This window comes from Mustela nigripes, chromosome 7 (assembly GCF_022355385.1).
Source record: "Mustela nigripes isolate SB6536 chromosome 7, MUSNIG.SB6536, whole genome shotgun sequence".
NCBI lineage: Eukaryota > Metazoa > Chordata > Mammalia > Carnivora > Mustelidae > Mustela > Mustela nigripes.
This window is the reverse complement of record NC_081563.1, coordinates 73,456,034-73,474,764: the sequence shown is the minus strand read 5'-3', so window position 1 is coordinate 73,474,764 and position 18,731 is coordinate 73,456,034. Positions and strand designations below refer to the sequence as shown.

The window sequence follows — 18,731 nt, the reverse complement described above, 5'->3', positions numbered from 1 at the left end:
CGCTGTGCTCTCTAGGTGTGACCTTGAACAGCCTCTATATCTCCCTGGGTCTCTTTTCTTCCTCTGTAAAGTGTGGTAGCTGGATGACAGGACCTCAGAGCTGGGCTCTTGCATTCACGATTGGGTCAGAAGGAGAAGCAGGGACTAAAATGACAAAGCAGAAATCCAGAATGACCTTTTGTAGCACCTTAGAGGTGGACTGGTGAGCAGGACTGCTGTGGCCTGGTGACAGCCACCCACTCAAACTGCCAGGGGAGCTTGGGTGCTCGGGTGAGGGACAGGATTTCTGCATTGGATCGGAAGGGATGAGAGGCCCATCCTCACCACCACCTTCACACCCCAGACTCCTTGCCAGCATGTAGCATCGACAACTCCTCTTCCTTGCCTTAACAGTCTAGTTTACTGCAGAAGTGTTAAATATTCATATGGAGAAAGGCCTGGGAAGCTTCAGCAAATGCTTCCCAGGGGTTTATTTGTGTCAGGGGCTGGAATTTAGGGGAAAATGAACTGCTGCCTCCTCCTGGGAAGCGATGTAGGAAGGAACAGACCCCAACTGGCAGGAGGACATGGTGATGCCTGAGAGTCCACCGAGCCCTGGTTCCCTAAAGGGGGCACTAAGGAACAGCTGACCCTGGGCCACGGGGAGGGGCTGGGCCCCGGGGAGAAGGGTCTTTGGAGACTACATTTCCATGGTGACCTAGAGGATCCAGGGGATAAGTGGGAGGTGGCAGACTCTGAGGACATAAACCTGCCAGCTGAACCAGGGTCTTGGGCCAGGTCTTGGTAGGCGCAATCCTATGGAATAGAATTCAGTTCATTGATTTTACAGCATGGCAAGTGCAAAGCCAATTGCTGGGTACACAACCAAAAATGAAATGCAGCCTGTGTTGGCCTAAGGTTGAAAACACACTCCTGGACAAATAAAATACAACTTAGCACTGTGGTGAAAAACAACACACCACACCAAACTAAACATGCAGTGAGAGAGGACTGAAGTAATAACCCTTGGTGTATCCACACATAGGAACACCAAACAACTGTTGAAAAGAATGAGGCCTTTCTTGGAGCACCTGGGCGGCTCAATCAGTGAAACATGCAACTCTAGATTTCAGCTCTAGATTTCAGGGTCATGATCTCAGCGTTGTGAAGCTGAGCCCTCTGGGCTCCGTGCTGGGCATGGAGCCTGCTTGGGATTCTCTCTCTCTCCCTGTGCTCTTCATCCCTCTCTCCCTCTGCTGTTCATCCCCCCCCCCCCCAAAAAAATGAAGACTTTCTTCGTGTACTGATCTGCGAAGAAGTACAAGACACATGAGGTGGAAAAAGCACTGGATGCAACAGTCCATAGAGCAAGGTGCCATTACATAAAAACAAAAAAGATACACATGTAGTATGTGTATATATGTGCACATACTTGCCTATGTATTTATTTCTTGGAAAAAGATGCAAGAAAATTAAAATGGTTCTCTCTTGGGTGGCTCTGGATCAATGAGGAAAGAGAACTATAACTTCTCACTTCCACTCCTTTTTATTTCTTTTTTTTTTTTCCTTAAGATTTTATTTATTTATTTGACAGAGGGGAGACAGAGATAGATCACGAGCAGGGCGGAGGAGTAGAGGGAGAAGCATACTCCCCACTGAAGAGGGATACTGACACAGGACTCAATACCAGGACCCCAGAATCATCGCCTGAGTCAAAGGCAGCTGCCTAACTGACTGAGCCACCCAGACACCCCTCTTTTTCATTTCTTGAATGTTTCGGTCATAAATATTGTCCTCACCTATTTGGGCTACTTGAATAGAATTCCATAGACTGGGTAGCTTATACACAACAGAAATTTATTCTCACCGTTCTAGAGGTTGGGAAGTACTAGGTCAAGACACCAGCAGATTTGGTATCTGATGAGAGTCTGCTTCCTGGTTCATAGAAGACTGTCTTCTTGCTGTGACCTTGCATGGCAGAAGGGACAAGAAAGTTCTCTGGGATGTCTTAAGGGCATTAATTGGGGAAGAGAAGGGATGGGGTAACTGGGTGATGGGCATTAAAGAGGGCACATGAGGGGCACCTGGGTGGCTCAGTGGTTTAAGCCGCTGCCTTCGGCTCAGGTCATGATCTCAGGGTCCTGGGATCGAGTCCCGCATCGGGCTCTCTGCTCGCAGAGAGCCTGCTTCCCTCTCTCTCTTTCTGCCTGCCTCTCCATCTACTTGTGATTTCTCTCTGTCAAATAAATAAATAAAATCTTTAAAGAGGGCACATGATATAATGAGCACTGGGTTTTGTAAGCAACTGATAAATTACTGAACTCTACATCTGAAATTAATGACATACCATATGTTATGTAATTGAATTTAAATAAAATAAGGTAAAAAGAAAAAAGAAAGAAAAAATATAAGGGTATTAATCCCATTTGCAGGCTCTACCCTTTGGTGTAACCATTTCTTGAAGGCCTCACCATTTAATATCATCACCTTCGCAATTAAAATTTCAACATATGAATTTTGGGGGACACAAACATTCAGTCCATATCACATATATTAATAATTGTAAAATTGTTTTAAAGATTAAAATAACATGATAAACACAACCTCAGAAATGTACACAGAACACATTTTGGGGGTATAAAAGCAGGAGGTAGGGGAAGTCTGAGGCTCTAGAAGGATTTACATATGAAATTGAAGGCGTTGGATGGAAATTAAGTTGGGGAAATTTTGTCTTTTTTTTTTTTTTCTATGATATTGAAGAAGTTGGGAAGGCAGTGACAATTGGAGAAGTCAGGAGGGGAATAGAATAGGTAACTAACTTAATCAGGTAAAAGGTTGTTGAAGGCCCCAAAGGCACAACTGAGCCAGAGCACAAATATTTGTAGGAGCATCAAGATGCTGGTTATAGTCCAGGCAAGGAATGCTAGGGATTCCTATTTTAATCTCTGTAATAACCCTTAGAGATAGGTAGTATCATTTTTGTGTATAGATGCTGAGGCACGAAGAAGTTAAGTGACCTCCTGGTAGGTGGTGAAATTGGAACTCAGATCAAACCTGACAGCAGAGCCTATGCTGTTGCCACAGATCTCTGTAGAGGTGCACTAGAACCCCTTGTCTGGTTATGGATGCACAGATTCCTCACTAAACACTGATCCAGTCTTGACTCCACCACCAGCACTATGTCTTCAGGCAAAAGTTCTGATGCAGAGCATTCTTCCTAATATCTCTGCTGATACTTGTGCTGCTTTTTTTCCCCTTCACTGAACTTAATTCTATCTTCTACTGCAGCCGCCCTCCAATATGAAAAGATAACCATTGCAACCCACCCTCATCTTCTCTAGAACAAACATCTCTACTTCTTGCAACTCTTTGATATGACGTGATTTTTTAAAATTGTATTTATTTATTTGACAGAGGGAGAGAAATCACAAGTAGGCAGAGAGGCAGGCAGAGGGAGAAACAGGCTCCCTGCTGAGCAGAAAGCCCAATGCAGGACTCAATCCCAGGACCCTGAGACCATGACCTGAGCCGAAGGCAGAGGCTTAACCCACTGAGCCACCCAGGCGACCCTGATACAACATGATTTTATCATCCTGGTCTCTTATATTCAGTGTTCAGCATACAATAAAGAAATTACTACACGTTCAAAGAAGGAAATGTGGACTGTAATACAAAGGAAAATCAGTCAATAGAAATAGACCTCAAGGGAGCTTTGGTGGCTCAGTGGGTTAAAGCCTCTGCCTTTGGCTCAGGTCATGATCCCAGGGTCCTGGGATCGAGCCCCACATCGGGCTCTCTGCTCAGTGCGGAGCCTCCTCCCCTCCCACTGCTGCCTGCCTCTCTGCCTACTTGTGATCTCTGTCTGTCAAATAAATAGATAAAATCTTTTTTAAAAAATTAAAAAATAAACCACAAGGTGACAGATGATGAAATTAGCAGATATACCAGTCAAGGGTGTGATCAGGAAATAGAAACCAGTAATTTGAATAGGGAATATTTAATGTAAATAATTATTAACTATAATAGGAGAGAAACAATAAAGGTAAAAGGCAGGAGTGGAGGGGCATTCTAAGGAGTAAGCTAGTGCTGAAGAAGAAGAACTAAAGAAGAAACAACGTGGGGTGCCTGGGTGGCTCAGTGGGTTAAAGCCTCTGCCTTCGGCTTGGGTCATGATCCCAGGGTACTGGGATCAAGCCCTGCATTGGGCTCTTTGCTTGGCTGGGAGCCTGTTTCCCCCTCTCTCTGCCTGCCTCTCTGCCTACTTGTGATCTCTATCTGTCAAATAAATGAATAAAATCTTTAAAAAATAAATAAGTAAAAAATAAAGAAGAAACAACTTGAGTTGGAGGTCCCTTCCCAAAATCAAGATTCAGATCTAATTTCAATCCACCTAAAGGTAGAAAAATTCTCTGGGGTGCCCAGGTTGGAGCTGGTCCACAATGGGTGGGGGAGTAGGAAATACTTGCCTCCAGGGCTCAAGTGGATCAAAGCTGGTGTGTGGGAATCCAGAGGGAGTCAAGGCATTAGGAACCAACTTAGCAGCAGGGAAGCATGAGGCCTGGATTGCATGGTATCCAGGTCAGGAAGACCATGGGAAGCAACCACCTGGGGTCCAGGTGGGCCAAGGCCAGTAGATGGCTGCATGGAGGGAGTCAAGATGTAGGGAAGCCACTTGCTGACAGGGCAGCCTAAGGCTTGGTATTCATGTTGTGGACATCAGGAATACTAGTGAGGTAGTTCATGGACCAGAGCCAGGTCTGCAAGTTTGCTGAGGGAACCATGTGCTTTGGACATGAGGAGGGCAGTCATACAACAATAGCAAATAAACAAAACAGAAGCAGTGGAACTAAGAGAAGCTCCTTCTTCCTAATAAATCCTTCCAGCTTCTTCTACTTGCAAAAATTAATGTTGTAATTACTGCCAAAGAGATACTTTAAAGGTCTAGTTAGTTCATTATTATAGCACAGTTCATTAAAGGTTGATTTAGCACTAAAAGGCAATAAATTGATAATTTCTACAGCAACAAAGGACTTTAAAATAGCTATTATTAATATGTTTAAAGATGTAAAGGAAAAGACAAATATAATGAATAAACAAATAGGAAATCTTAACAGAGACATGGAAACTTTTTTTTTAAGAGTTTATTTTTAAAGAGTCTCCACACCCAACATGGGGCTCAAACTTATAATCCTGAGATCAAGAGTCATATGCTGTACTAACAGAGCCAGCCAGATGTCCCTGAAATGGAAACTCTTTAAAAAGCCAAATAGAATTACATTCACTTCAAGATGGGAAGCAGACAACTGATTTTTGACAAAGGACTCAGAGTAATTCAAAAGGAAAGGAAATGTTTTCAACAAAATGCACTATAACAACTGGATAAACATATAGGGGGGAAATTAACTTACCATTGGACTTAAACAATTAATTTGAGTTGGTTTATGGACCTATAGGGAAAAGCTTAAAGTGTAAAGTGTCTAGAAGAAAGCATAGAAGAAAATCTGCATGCTCTTGGGCTACCCCAAAATTTCTTAGGTAGGACTCAACAGTAACTATAAAGATTGATAAATTGGACTTCACCACAATTAAAACCTTCTGTTCATCAAAATATATCATTAAGAACATGAAAAGGGAAGTCATGGGCTAGGTTACGTCTGTATCCTACTGTATATTTGTAACTCATATTCTGAGGAAAGATGCATCCAGATTCTCTAAAGAATTCAGACATTCAGTTTAAAGAAACATAAGAAATAATGAAAAGACTTGAACAGACACTTCACAATGGAAGATATTCAGATGGCCAATAAGCACATGAAAAGATATACAGCACCATTAGTCATCAGAGAAGGATAAAACCACAATGCCATATATCATTCTCAGCCACTAGAATGACTAAAACGTAAAAGACTGAAAATAAGAAGTGTAAGCACAGATGTAGAGCAACTGGAATGTTCATAACTGCTCATGGGAACCAACCACCATGGAAATGGTTTGGCAATTTCTTATAAAGTTAAATATATACCTGCTCTATGACCCAGCAATGCCACTCCTAGACGTTTACCCAAAATAAATGAAATTACCTGTGGCCAAATGTTCACAGCTACTATACTGCTACTAGCCAAAACCTGGGAACAACCCAACTGTCCTTCAACAGATCAATGGACAAACAGATTATGGTGTATCCATAGGATGGAATGGTACTCAATATTAAAAAGGAACAAAATGCACCTGAAACTAATATAACATTGTGTATCAACTCTACATGAATAAGAAAAAAAAATTTTTTTAGGGAACAAAATGTTAATAGCTAAAACAATATGGATACATCTCAGAACCAGTATGGTGAGTGAAAGAAGCTAGAGACAACAGAGCATATTGTATGAAACTATCAAATGTGCCTGTTGTTCATAAATTATACTTGAATAAACCTGAGTTTAGAAGAAGGCCTATCAAGCATCTACTAGATGCTGGGTTTGTAAACTGTGAAGAAAGGATAAACAAAGAAGAAATAGTTGAAAATATACAAGGAAAGGAACCCTGGGGAAATGAGAAGGAAGAAGACCCAGAGCCCAGATGGAGGAGTTAGGCATGGTCAGCCCAGAAGTCACAGAGACAGAAGAGGGAGGATGATGAAGAGAGAGCTGGAATGATTGTCAGGCCATGCCTTGGACCCAGCTGAGCCTGACGACCTCAGATCTGTGAGCTCCTAAGCCTGAGATTTTTCCAGCATTGCTCTATATCCTGGAGGAAGGGACAAGGAGAGGTAGCATGGAAGGAAAAAGTGGTTAGAGTTGAAGGCATTGACAAGTAGTTGAAATGATACATTGGAAGGAAGTGAAACCAGGAGGGGAGAAGATAGAGGAAAACGAAGTAGAGGGGGGAGGTGCAGGGGGAACAAGGGAGAGGCTTGAGGGGCGAGGAGCCTGTGGTCAGGCCAGATGGGGAGCTGCAGGTGGCCGATCTGCTCCTCTTTCACTTACACAACACTTAAGCTCTCTTTGGCACTGTTCTTCATTTCAATGATTGCCGTAGATCTTTGATAGCCTATTGTGTAGTAATTCAAACTGTCTTATAAAAGGAAGTCTGTGTAGGTTGTCTCCACCTAGTAGAAGGTGAATTCTCACGAGACTGTTCAGGCAGCATTCTAATCTGCCCACCTCAGCAGCGCAATTGACACTTCCTTTTTTTTTTCTTTTTCTTTTTAGAGGTGTGGAGCGTGCTTGTGAGGGGGTGAAGGGACAGAGGGAGAGGGAGAGAGAATCTCAAGCAGGCTCCATGCTCAGGGCAGAGTTGGACGTGAGGCTTAATCTCAGGACCCTGAAGATCATGACCTTAGCCAAAATGAAGAGTCAGATGCTTAAGTGACCGAGCCACCCAGGCACCCCTGACACTCCAGTTTGGGATGCAAAAAGTTCTCGTACCCTTTAGCCAGCAATTTCACTTCTATGAATCTACTCTTACTGGAGCGTTTTATCCATACGCGCAACAACTTCTGTATAACGCTGCTCCTTTTCAGGCCATTTGCAGCAGTAAGAGAAGTAAGTTCACCAGGAGGCTGGTTGAATAAATAAGGGCTCTTCCATGCAGTGAAATACCACTGTATCCATGAGAAGAACAGGAGAATTTTTTAAGTACTGATATGAATCATCTCAAATGTGTGTTGTTTAGCGTGAAAGATGGAAATAGGGGGCCAAACAATGTGTATGGCCTTTCATCCTCTGTGTAAAAAGAAAAACACGCACTTAAAAACCAGAAACTCGTTACTCGTGGGGCAGGTGTGCAGGTTAGAGATGGGCGGAAGACTCCTTTTTGCCCAGAGACCCTTGTATATGCCCTTTTTATCTTTATGATTTTGTGTCATTTTATCCTTCAAATTTTGCAAAAACGCTCACCTGTTAACCGTCTGTAGAACAGGGGGAGACTTCATTCTAAGGAACGAAGCCCGACTGTTGGAATTTTAAGGACCTGAGCCTTCCAGGATCCCTCTGCGGTCACCGCACTGCCAATCTTTCAAGCACCTCCTGGAGCTAATGGAAGACATTCCCAGCTCGAAACAACAGCACTTCAGATGATCGGCCTGTGGAAATGGGACCCACAGCTTCTCTCTGTACGGACACCTCCCCTCGCCATTACCCAGTTACCTAACGCCAGGACACAGCTAAGGATCAGAATTTTTTTAATTGCCTCTGTAGTATTATCATAGATGTCGCTGAAGCTCCTGAGTTTCTTCCATCCTCACTGAGAGCCCGTTTTTCCCTTTGTGGGACTCACTTCTCCCTGCAGAGTTGGGGTGGAGATTTATTTTAAACTGAAGACATTTGAGATGCAACAGATGCCGAAAGAAGCCCTTTGCGGGCTCCTCTTATCTGACCTAAAGACGGAACCATTTGGAGAGTGAAGTTGTCAAATCCCCTTCCCCAGGAAGCAGACCAGTCCCTCGGACCAGAAGAGAAATTACACAAACACTGTTGCAGTCATCCTACCTTCCATTTGTTTCCCTCAAAGCCCATTTGTCTTCCCTATAAAAGGCCCATTTGTTCTTCCCATAGAACTCCTTCCCCTTGTTAAGTTAGTATATAAACCCCTATTTCTAGCTTTTCTGTGAGCCTGTTCATCTGAATGTTCCCACATGTGAATAAAACTTGTTTTCTTTCCTCCTGTTAATCTTCTACTGTCAGTGAATTTGCAGGCCCCTGACTCCTGGACCTAAGTTGACACAGGAAATGTTTTTTTCTCCCTTGCCAGGTTTCAGCCATGCTTGGCTAACAGGTTTCCAAGCCCATAGGAGAAAAGAGGTAGCAAATGATGAAGGGACAGGATTATTTCAGGCAATAGCCTTCCTATAGCCTCCCAGAGTGACAGATGACAGCCTAACCATTGAGGAGAGACAGAAACATCTATTTTAGGAAAAACAGAGAACAATATAACCAACTCACGCAAGTCCAGGTCATTCACCACCGGCCACACCGGCTCAGTAGTCATGAAGGCATCCGAAATCTTCGCAAAGTCCAGCCGCTGGCATCTATAACCAAGGCCCATGTTTTAGAACAAAGGGCTACATTCTCCTCAGGCTCAGGGGCTCTTTGATGGAGAAGACGGACACCAGACACTGCATTTCAGGAAGATATAGACCCTGTAAACTGTCTGAGGCTTAAAGGGGTAAGCTCCAGGGTGCCTGGGTGGCTCAGTCGTTAAGCATCTGCCTTCAACTCAGGACATGATCTCGGGGTCCTGGGATCGAGCCCTGCATCGGGCTCCCTGCTCAGCAGAGAGCTTGCTCCTCACTCTCCCTCTGCCTGCTGCTTCCCCTAATTCTGCACCCCCTCTCTCGCTCTCTGTCAAATAAATAAATGAAATCTTATAAGGCAAGGGATAGACGCACCTGGATGGCTCAGTGGGTTAAAGTCTCTGCCTTTGGCTCAGGTCATGATCCCAAGTTCCTGGGATCAAGCCCTGCATCGGGGGGGTCTCTGCTCAGTGGGGAGCCTGCTTTCCCCCACCCCCTGCCTGCCTCTCTGCCTACTTGTGATCTGTCAAATAAATAAATGAAATCTTAAAAAACAAAAACAAAAACAAAAACAAACAAGGGGTAAGCTCCATTGCCTAGAAATCTTGGCTTCTACAAAATGACTCCTTGCCCCAAGTTTCACTTCAGATAAAAGCAGGGGATAAGGTGAAGGGAAGAATGTTTGGACAATTATAAGATCACAGAATTCAACCAAGTAGACAAAGGAAGATCAGCAGCAGCTTGCCCCTGTGAAGCGTTTGAATGAGTCCCTCAAGGGTGTTGTCTGTCCTGCCCCAGTGGCAGGACTCAAAGACAGGGTCCAAATTCTTGCTCTGCAAAAACCTTAGATACACGCAGTCACCTAAGTCTCTGTGCCTCTGTTTTACCTTCTGTACCATGGGAATAACAACTTTTGTGTTACCGAATCATAGTGATGGTTTAAATCAACTCAACTCATTTGAACAAACATCTGCTGGTCAACTATATGCCCTGCATGGTACAAGGTAGACCCTGCAGAGAACAGAAGAATGAAAAAAATAAAAATAAAAACAAAACCACAGTGTTTTATTTATTTATTTATTTGACAGAGAGAGCAAGAGAACATAGGCAGGCAGAGGGAGAAGCAGGCTAGGCTCCCCACCGAGCAGGGAGCCTGACTCAAGGCTCTATCCCAGGACCTTGGGATCCTGACTGGAGCCGAAGGCAGCCACTTAACTGACTGAGCCACCCAGGTTCCCCTAAAACACTGTCTTTAACCTCAAAGAGCTCATCACCTGGCAGGACCAAATTAATAGACCGTGTGAAATAGCAGAAAATACATATTGCCCTCTGCCCCTGGTGCCTGGCACAGAGCTCCTGAACCCCCAATCATTTCCTTGGTGACAGGAGTGAATTTTGTTAAAATGAAGTGACTCCGGGTGGGCTTCTGGATGGAAAGACCAAGCCGTGATTAGAAGCTTGTAACTCCCAGCCTCGCCCGCACCCCCTGTTCTCTTGAGAAGGGAGAGGGACTGAAAGTGGAATTGAGGATTGATCATGCCTGTGTAATGAAGCTTCCATCAAAATCCCAGTAGCTTGGGGTTCAGAGAGCTTCTGGGTTGGTGAACATGTAGGGAACTGGGGAGAGTGGCCCTTGAGGTAGCCAGGAAGTTCCACGCCCTTTCCGTCTCTCCCGTCTGGCTGTTCCTGAGTTCTGTCATCATAAACTGGTAACCTAGTAAGTAAAGTGTTTCTCTAAGTTCTGTGAGCCTCTCTAGCAAATTCATCAAACCAGAGCAGGGAATTCTGAGAACCTCAGATATGTAGCCCATCAGAAGTGCAGGTAACTTGTGACTGGTGTCTCAGTCCAAGGACGGCTTGTTGGACTCTCCCATCTATTGCCAGTCAGCCAGAAGCACAGGTGGCAGCCTGAAGTGTGGAGGGCGGTCTTGTGGGACGGAGCCCTCAGCCTGTGGCAGCTGATGCTGTCTCTGGTAGACAGTGTCAGAACCGAGGTGAATTGTAGGACACCCTGCTGGCCTCCTGAGAATGGCTTGTTGCTGTGGGTCCCAGAACATACTTTAGATGTGGAAGTGCTCTAGAGCGGTGCCTGGGTGGCTCAGTCCGTTAAACATCTGCTTGTGGCTCAGGTCATGATCCCACGGTCCTGGGATCAAGTCCCACATCAGGCTCCCTGCTCAGTGGGGAGTCTGCTTCTCCCTCTGCCCCTCCCCCTGCTTGTGCTTTCTTTCTCTCTCTCTCTCAAATAAATAAAATCTTTTTTTTTTTTCTAAAGTGCCTTAGAAAGGAAAGCCCACTCTATAAAAGAAAGGTGTCAATACTTTTTTCTGGAAGCTTAGAGTTTGTAGTGACATTCTGTCAAAGGAGCAGCATATCTTAATACCAGGTTCAGCAAACTAAGGCCTATGGACCAAATCCTGCTCACGAGCTGTTCTTCTAAATAAAGTTTTCGTGGAACACAGCCACGCACATTCATATCATCTGTGGCTGCTTTCACACACTAACAGCAGAACTGAGTAGTTGGTACAGAGACGGAATGGCCCAGAAAGCCCAAAATACTCTATATCTGGGCCTTTGCAGTGCGGAAATAAACAAAAGAGCCAGCCGCCATCACCTGCTGTGGGCAGCACAGAGGCAGGCTGAGTGGGGAAGGGTCATGGTGGAAAAGGGAAGGCTTCAGACAGGCTCAGGTCGGAGGCTGTTGGCACGGGAGGCTCAAGATGAGCTACTAATTGCAGGGCAAGTTTTGAGGTTAGTTAGGGGCTCATATTTTACTTCCCCTGGTGGGTCCTAAGTTGTAATCCAGGAAGCTGTTGGTTATTAATCACATCCTGGCTGTTCTGGGGCATTGGTCACTGGGGTTATTGGTTGGCTTTCTTTGCTGGTTGCTCAGGTGGTGGTCTGACTTTTTATAAGTCTGACTGATAGAGAGCAAGCTGGCTTCCTGCGCTGGTTACTGGGCTGGTTTCCTGGGCTAGATGCTATAGATAGTGGGTCAGAATCCTATATGTCTATGTGGTCTGGCCATTGTCCATTTGTATAAACAGTCTCAACAGAGGAAGTTTGCTATGCTGGGACTTAAGTCTAAGTATTTAACTGAGTGTATTCTAGACTCTTGGGTAAGTTACTTAAGGCCTCTATGTTTTAGGGATGCCTGGGTGGCTCAGTTGGTTAGGTGTCTGGCTTCAGCTCAGTCATGGTCACAGGGTCCTGGGATCACATCCCACATCAGGCCCCTTGCTGAGTGGGGAGCCTGCTTCTCGCTCTGCCTGCTGATCCCCCTGCTTGTGTTTTCTCTCTCTCCTTCACTCTGATGAATAAATCAATAAAATCTTTAAAAAAAAAAAAAAAAAGGACTCTGTGTTTTAATTCCTCATCTCTACATTGGGGTCATGATAGTTCCTACCTCATAGGGTTTTAGAAAGATTAAGTTCTTATAAAATGCATCCAGCAGAGTACCTGAGACGTAATGGGTCCCAGGCAATGTTATTCACTGTATTGTAATTGTCCCGTGAAACTCAGAGCTCCTTCAAGGCAAGGTCCATGGTTTTGGTCCCAATGGTCCCAGCTTTCTGAAGAGGGTTTGGCACATAGCAGGTGCTCAATAAATATTTGATGAGTGAATGAATGAATCATAGAAAACCAGGGATGGATGGAATCTTAACAGCACATCTCAAAGAAAGGATAATCTCTTTGATTACAAAACAACAACAACAACAAAAACTTTGGCTCAAGGCTCCCATTCCCATCCTGAAGTCAGGGGCACAGCCCTGCCTTAAAGTTAAAGGAAGCCTTCTCCCCACCTCCCCATCTGAGGAAATCCCATGAGTGGGCAGTCTCTGATTCTCAATGATACTTTGACTTTACTGCATTATTCAGGTGTTATTTTAAATACCAAAGGCTTTCACTGCCTCTCTGTCTTTTTGGGAGCCTTCCCACTCCTGCAATTGGTAATGTGGAAATTGGTGTCAATATTTACAATCTGAGTCAGTAGTTTTCAAAGCTGCCATAATCCTTCAAGGTAAAGAAAAACAACAGCCGGGCATGATGTCTCTTCAACTGCGTCTTTGACCTTGACAGAGCCTGCCTTATAGGGAAGAGGAAGCTGGGAACCTGGCAGCTGCCACAGCATCCTATCCCAGGCCCTGTCCCAGCGCCCTTTCACAGGCCCACCACCCAAGAATCCATCTTTCTTGTAAACCTTCCCAAGAAGGAGATGCCAAGAGACCACCAGTCGTGCTGATCCTGTCTTCTAAAAGCCTCTGGAATCAGTGGCCTTCTCAGTAGCCCTTTTGCATTGCCATATTTCAGAGTCTCATAACTTCTCCCTCAGGCTACAGCATCTAACCCCAGGCTTCCTCGGCTCCACCCCAGTCCCCAAGGCCAATGCCATGGCCCAAGTTGCTTTCCAGTTGCAAGCCTCCAAAGACTTCCTATTGCCTACAGGTTAAAGTCCACAACCCTTCATGTGGTCTCCACAGCCCTTCACTGAGCTCTTGTGGCCAGCTTTGGCTCTTACCTCTCCTGCCTGACTGTGCTGCCTAGAGCCACTGTGCTCTCCGGGATGGAAGCCACCAGCTGCATGCAGCTCTTTAAATTTTAATTAAAATGAAATAAAATGAAAAATTAGCTCCCCAGTTGCGCTATCCACATTTCAAGTGCTTAATCGCTAGAGCTTACATAATGGACAACATAGAGATAGAACATTATCATCTATCATCCACACAGCGAGTTTTGCTGGACACTCCTCTAGGAACACCCAAAGGTTTGTGTTTCTCTGCATGCATCATGCTCTTCCACCCTGCCAGGGCTCTGCTAATGCCTCTGCTCAAAAGACCCTTCCTCTGCCCTTTCCACTTGGTGATGCTTAAACATTCAACTTGGCAGGCATCTCCAAGATGCGCTGTTTAAGTCTCACACTGGGGTGAGTGCTAGGCTTCTGGGTTCTTTTAGCTTCTCACATTAGCTGACCTCTATCTGACACTTACCATATACTGAGCTGTCTGTCTCCTCCATGAAACTATGAGATCCTCCAGGGCAAGAACTATGTCTTCCTAGACCCCTTTGTCCCCAGTGTCTGGCACAAAGCCCTTACGTTGGCTGAACTCAGGTGAATGGAATTCTCAGAAGCGCATGACCACAGGGCAATATTTACCTGTTTGTCAGTGAAGACTCTGAGGTAGAGAGAAAGCAGTCAAGAGGAAAGAGGATTTAATGGTTCGGTAATTGGGAAGCTCAAGGGTGGTTCTTGCTTCCTGCATGACTGGATCCAGGGGCTCAGAGCATGTCATTAGGGCCCTGGCCCCATCTCTCTGCTCTGTTGATTCCCTTCTCCAGGCAAGATGAGCACCAGTAGTCTTGGTTCTAAATATCCCCAATTTTTTTTTTTTTTAAGATTTTATTTATTTGGGGCCCCTGGGTGGCTTTGTCGTTAAATGTCTGCCTTCCGCTCAGGTCATGGTCCCAGAGTCCGGGGATGCAGCCCCACATCAGGCTCTCTGCTGGGTGGGAAGCCCGCTTCTCCCTCTCCCAGCTCCCTGCTTGTGTTCCCTCTCTTGCTGTGTGTCTGTCTGTCAAGTAAATGAAAATCTTTAAAAAAAATAATATTGTATTTAGTTGACAGAGAGAGACACTGAGAGAGGGAACACAAGTAGGGGGAACAGAAGCACGCTTCCCACCGAGCAGAGAGCCTGACTGGGAGCTCAGTCCCAGGACCCTGGGATCATGACCTGAGCCAAAGGCAGATGCCCAGTGACTGAGCCACCTAGGGGCCCCAAATAAATATCCCCAATTTTGTAACCTCCATGAAGAGAGAAATTGTCTCTCCCAACATCTATCTGGCAATCTCCAGGAAGATGTTGTTTGGCCTTGCCTGGGTCATGTGCCCTCCCTGAATGAATGATGGTAGCCTGCAGAAAGGAGAAGTTTGCTGTATCATCCTGGCTCATGTGTCTGTTCCTGGGGTGGGGGTGGGATCAGTAAATGTCATCGTGATTGACAGCTCCCCAGGTCACTTGGAAAAGGAAGGCATCGCCCGAAGAAACCAGAATGGGTTTGGGAAATGCTGAGAGATGGGGGGTTCAGCTGGCCTGGCTACTTGCCCTATGAGCTGAACTCTAGCTTATATTCTTATGCTCCTACCATTTTTCCCGTGTGGACAAGAGCCTCAGAGGAGTCCAGTCACTCTCAGGTTTTATGTCACCAATTAGCAAGCTGCAAAGGGTCTGGAATTTGGAAGGTTTCTCTGGCCTGGAAATATATACTTGATGGAGCTTGCAAGAACGCCAGCCATATTCTTGAAGATCCCTCATAGAATTTGCCAACCCTGGTCAGTGCTCCACAATGGGGAAGAAAATTCTCCTCTACCCTTCAAGATTCTTTTGGCTAATCTAAGAATTAAACTGACATGAGACAAGTCAACAGGAGAAAATAAAATTTAATTAGATATAGTACAAAAGAGGGCTCCCTAAGGATATGAGGCCTATAGGCAGTCAGGCGATTGAGACTGATCTGCCATCCAGAGCTAAAGAGGAGGGGGGTGGGGGACTTGAAAGGGAAAGAAGACAATTCAAAGAAGACGAAAAAGAATAAATGTCTGGCAAACAAATGTTTTCTGTGCCATCCAGAAACAATGGGCCACAAAAAGGAACAGTAACAGACTTTGCTAGGCTCCTCCCTGTCTGCCACCCCAGTTCATATACTGTAGTTATCTATGTGATAGCTCCTTTCCTGGAACAGGTCCTCCATCTTAATCTTTTAGGCAGTTGGGGGGCAGGCAGAAAGAAAAACTTCTTAAATCTTCTGCTTTTTAAAAATAATCAGCCTAAAATAATTTACATGCCAAAAAGACACATTTTGGAGTTGCAAATTTTGCTCCCCTATACCCACAAGCTGTTGCAACCTCTTTTCCTCCTTCCTTTTAAAAAATTAAGGTATAATTTACATATAGTAAAATTCACCATTTTGGGGTTAGTCTTATGAGCTTTGACTGTAGTCATTCATCACAATCAAAATCTAGAACAGTTCCTTCAGCCCCAAAAAAATTCCATGTCCCTTTGTGGTTGACTTTTCCCCCAACCCAGCCTCTGGCAACTGTTGATCTGTTTTCCGTCCCTATAGTTTTGCCTTTTCCCAAATGTCATATAAATGGAAACATACAGTGTGTCGCCTTGAGTCTGGCTTCTTTCACTTAGCATAAGGCAATTAAGATTCATCCATGCTTTTCCAAACATCAAGAGTTCATTCCTTTTTATTGCTGAATAACATTTTTGTTGTATGAATGCATCCTCTTTTATTCATTTATGCTTTATTAGAGGGGTATCTGGGTTTCTAGTTTTTGGCAATTGTGAACAAAACGGCTATACGCAGATTCTCATTTCTCTTGGGTAAAAAGCTAGGTGTGTGTTTTCTGGGTTGTATGGTAAATGTTTAACTTTATACAAAACTGCCTAACTGATTTTCTGAAAAGGCTGTGTCATTTTGCATTCCTACCAGCAATGTACAAGCATTCTGTTGCTTTGCATTCTCGTTGGAGCTTGGGTTTTTAGTTTTCACCGTTCTAATTGAGGTGTAGTGGATCTCACTGTGGTTTAAATTTGCATGTCCCTGATGACTAAGAATGTTGAACCTTTTGCCTGTGCTTTTTTTGCCATCCATATATTGGCTTTGGGGTAGTGTCTGTTCAAATACTATACCCATTTTTAAAAGTTAAATGGGTTTTTTATTAGTGAGTTTTGTGAGTTCTCTGTATATTCTGGATTCCTTTATCAGATATACATTTTGCAAACAGTCTCTCTGAGTTTGTGGCTTATCTTTTCATTCAATTTTTTTTTTTTTAAGATTTTATTTATTTATTTGACAGACAGAGATCACAAGTAGGCAGAGAGGCAGGCAGAGAGAGAGGAAGGGAAGCAGTCTCCCTGAGGAGCAGAGCCCGATGCAGGGCTCAATCCCAGGACCCTGGGATCATGACCTGAGCCGAAGGCAGAGACTTTAACCCACTGAGCTACCCAGGCGCCCCTCATTCTTTTAAAACAGTATCTTTAGAATAAAAGAAATGCTTAATTTTGATGAAACCCAGGTTTTTAATTTTTTCCTTTTAAGGGTTGCACTTTTCACATCATATCTCCGAAATCTCAGAGTAACCCAAAGCTGCAATATTTCCTCCTAGAAGTTTTATATTTATGTCTATGTCTATTATCTTTTCGAGCCCATTTTTTATAGAGTACCAAGTGTGGATCAAGGCTCATTTTTTTTTGCATATGGATATCTAATTGTTCCAGTGTTATTCCTTGCAAAGCCTACACTTTTTCCATTGAATTACCTTTGCATCTTTGTCAAAAATCAATTGACCATATGAATGTGGATCCCCTCCTAGATTCTCTTCTATTCTACCAATCTAAATGGGTCTCCTTCTTCTTCTTCTTCTTCTTTTTTGTTTTTGTTCTTTTTGTTTGTTTGTTTGTTTGTTTGTTTGTTTGTTTTGGGGCCTCCTTCTTCTGATACCACACTGTCTTAACTACTATAGCTTATGATAAAAATTGGAAATCGGGGGCGCCTGGGTGGCTCAGCAGGTTGGAGCCTCTGCCTTCAGCTCAGGTCGTGATCCCAGAGTCCTGGGATCAAGCCCCGCATCAAGCCCCGCATCGGGCTCTCTGCTCAGAAGGGAGCCTGCATCCTCCTCTCCCTCTCTGCCTGCCCCTCTGCCTACTTGTGATCTCTGTCTATCAATAAAAATAAATAAAATCTTTTTTAAAAAATTGGAAAGCGGGTACCATGGACTCTCCAGCATTGTTCTTGTTCAAAATTGTTTTATCTATTCTGGTTCTTTTGCTTTTTCCCATAAATCTTAGAATCCACCTGCAGATTCCCCCTTTGTCTGCAGAACCCATAGGCTTACAGGTGTTGCCTGATCAGAAGCCACACCACTATTCCTGGTTTATCAAGTGGTGGGTCTAGTGTAAGGGAGACTGCTAGAACAAGACTCTGGGACCTGATGCCTCGCACTCAAATCCTGGCTCCCAGTCTCGCTAGAACTTGGGAAAGTTACCTGACTTCCATGTGCCTCAATTTCCTGTTCTGTGAGGTGAAGGAAATGATAATATCTATTTCATGGTTGTGGGGACAGCAATAGCATGTGGAAACAGAAGAGTACCTGGCACATAGGAAGCCCTTGATAAATGTTCACTATTAATTGTATTAGCTTTATGTACCTCAATCTTCCCCCTTCTTTCTACGCTCATGCTAACATTCCACAACTGCTGAACTGTGGAATTTTTTCCCAGGACAATGTCTCAGGTTTTTAAGCTATTTATTTATTTATTAAAGACTGTATTTATTTATTTGACACAGAGAGAGACAGTGAGAGAGAGAACACAAGGAGAGGAAGTGGGAGAGGGAGAAGCAGGAATCCTGCTGAGCAGGGAGCCTGATGTGGGGCTCTATCCCAGGACCCCTGGGATCATGACCTGAGCCAAAAGCAGACCCTTAAAGACTGTGCCACCCAGGCGCTCTAGTTTTTAAGCTGTTTAATGGCCAGCTTATCACATGGCTGTGGTCCTCCTGGAAGTTCAGTGTATAGCTCTTCTTTGCTATTTCACCTGAGACGAGCTCCCTCTTATGACATTTTGTAGAAAAGAGGCTTTGCGAGCCATATGATTTGGCTGGTAGTAAAAGGCCAAGCTGAGCTCTGCCTACTGTGTCCCACACCACGAGGCTGAAGGCTGAGCCACAGTCACAGACCCCC

The 18,731-nt window shown here is 44.5% G+C and overlaps 1 long non-coding RNA gene across 1 annotated transcript in view; it reads left to right on the top strand.

Annotated features, from left to right (window-relative positions):
- The window catches only part of LOC132021569 (uncharacterized), a 107,831-nt gene extending 99,194 nt beyond the window's left edge, over nt 1-8,637 (top strand). Inside the window, exon 3 of the long non-coding RNA XR_009405394.1 lies at nt 7,889-8,637. This is a non-coding gene — a long non-coding RNA (uncharacterized LOC132021569). The remainder of the gene's footprint in view (nt 1-7,888) is intronic.
- The last annotated feature ends 10,094 nt before the right edge of the window (nt 8,638-18,731 follow it).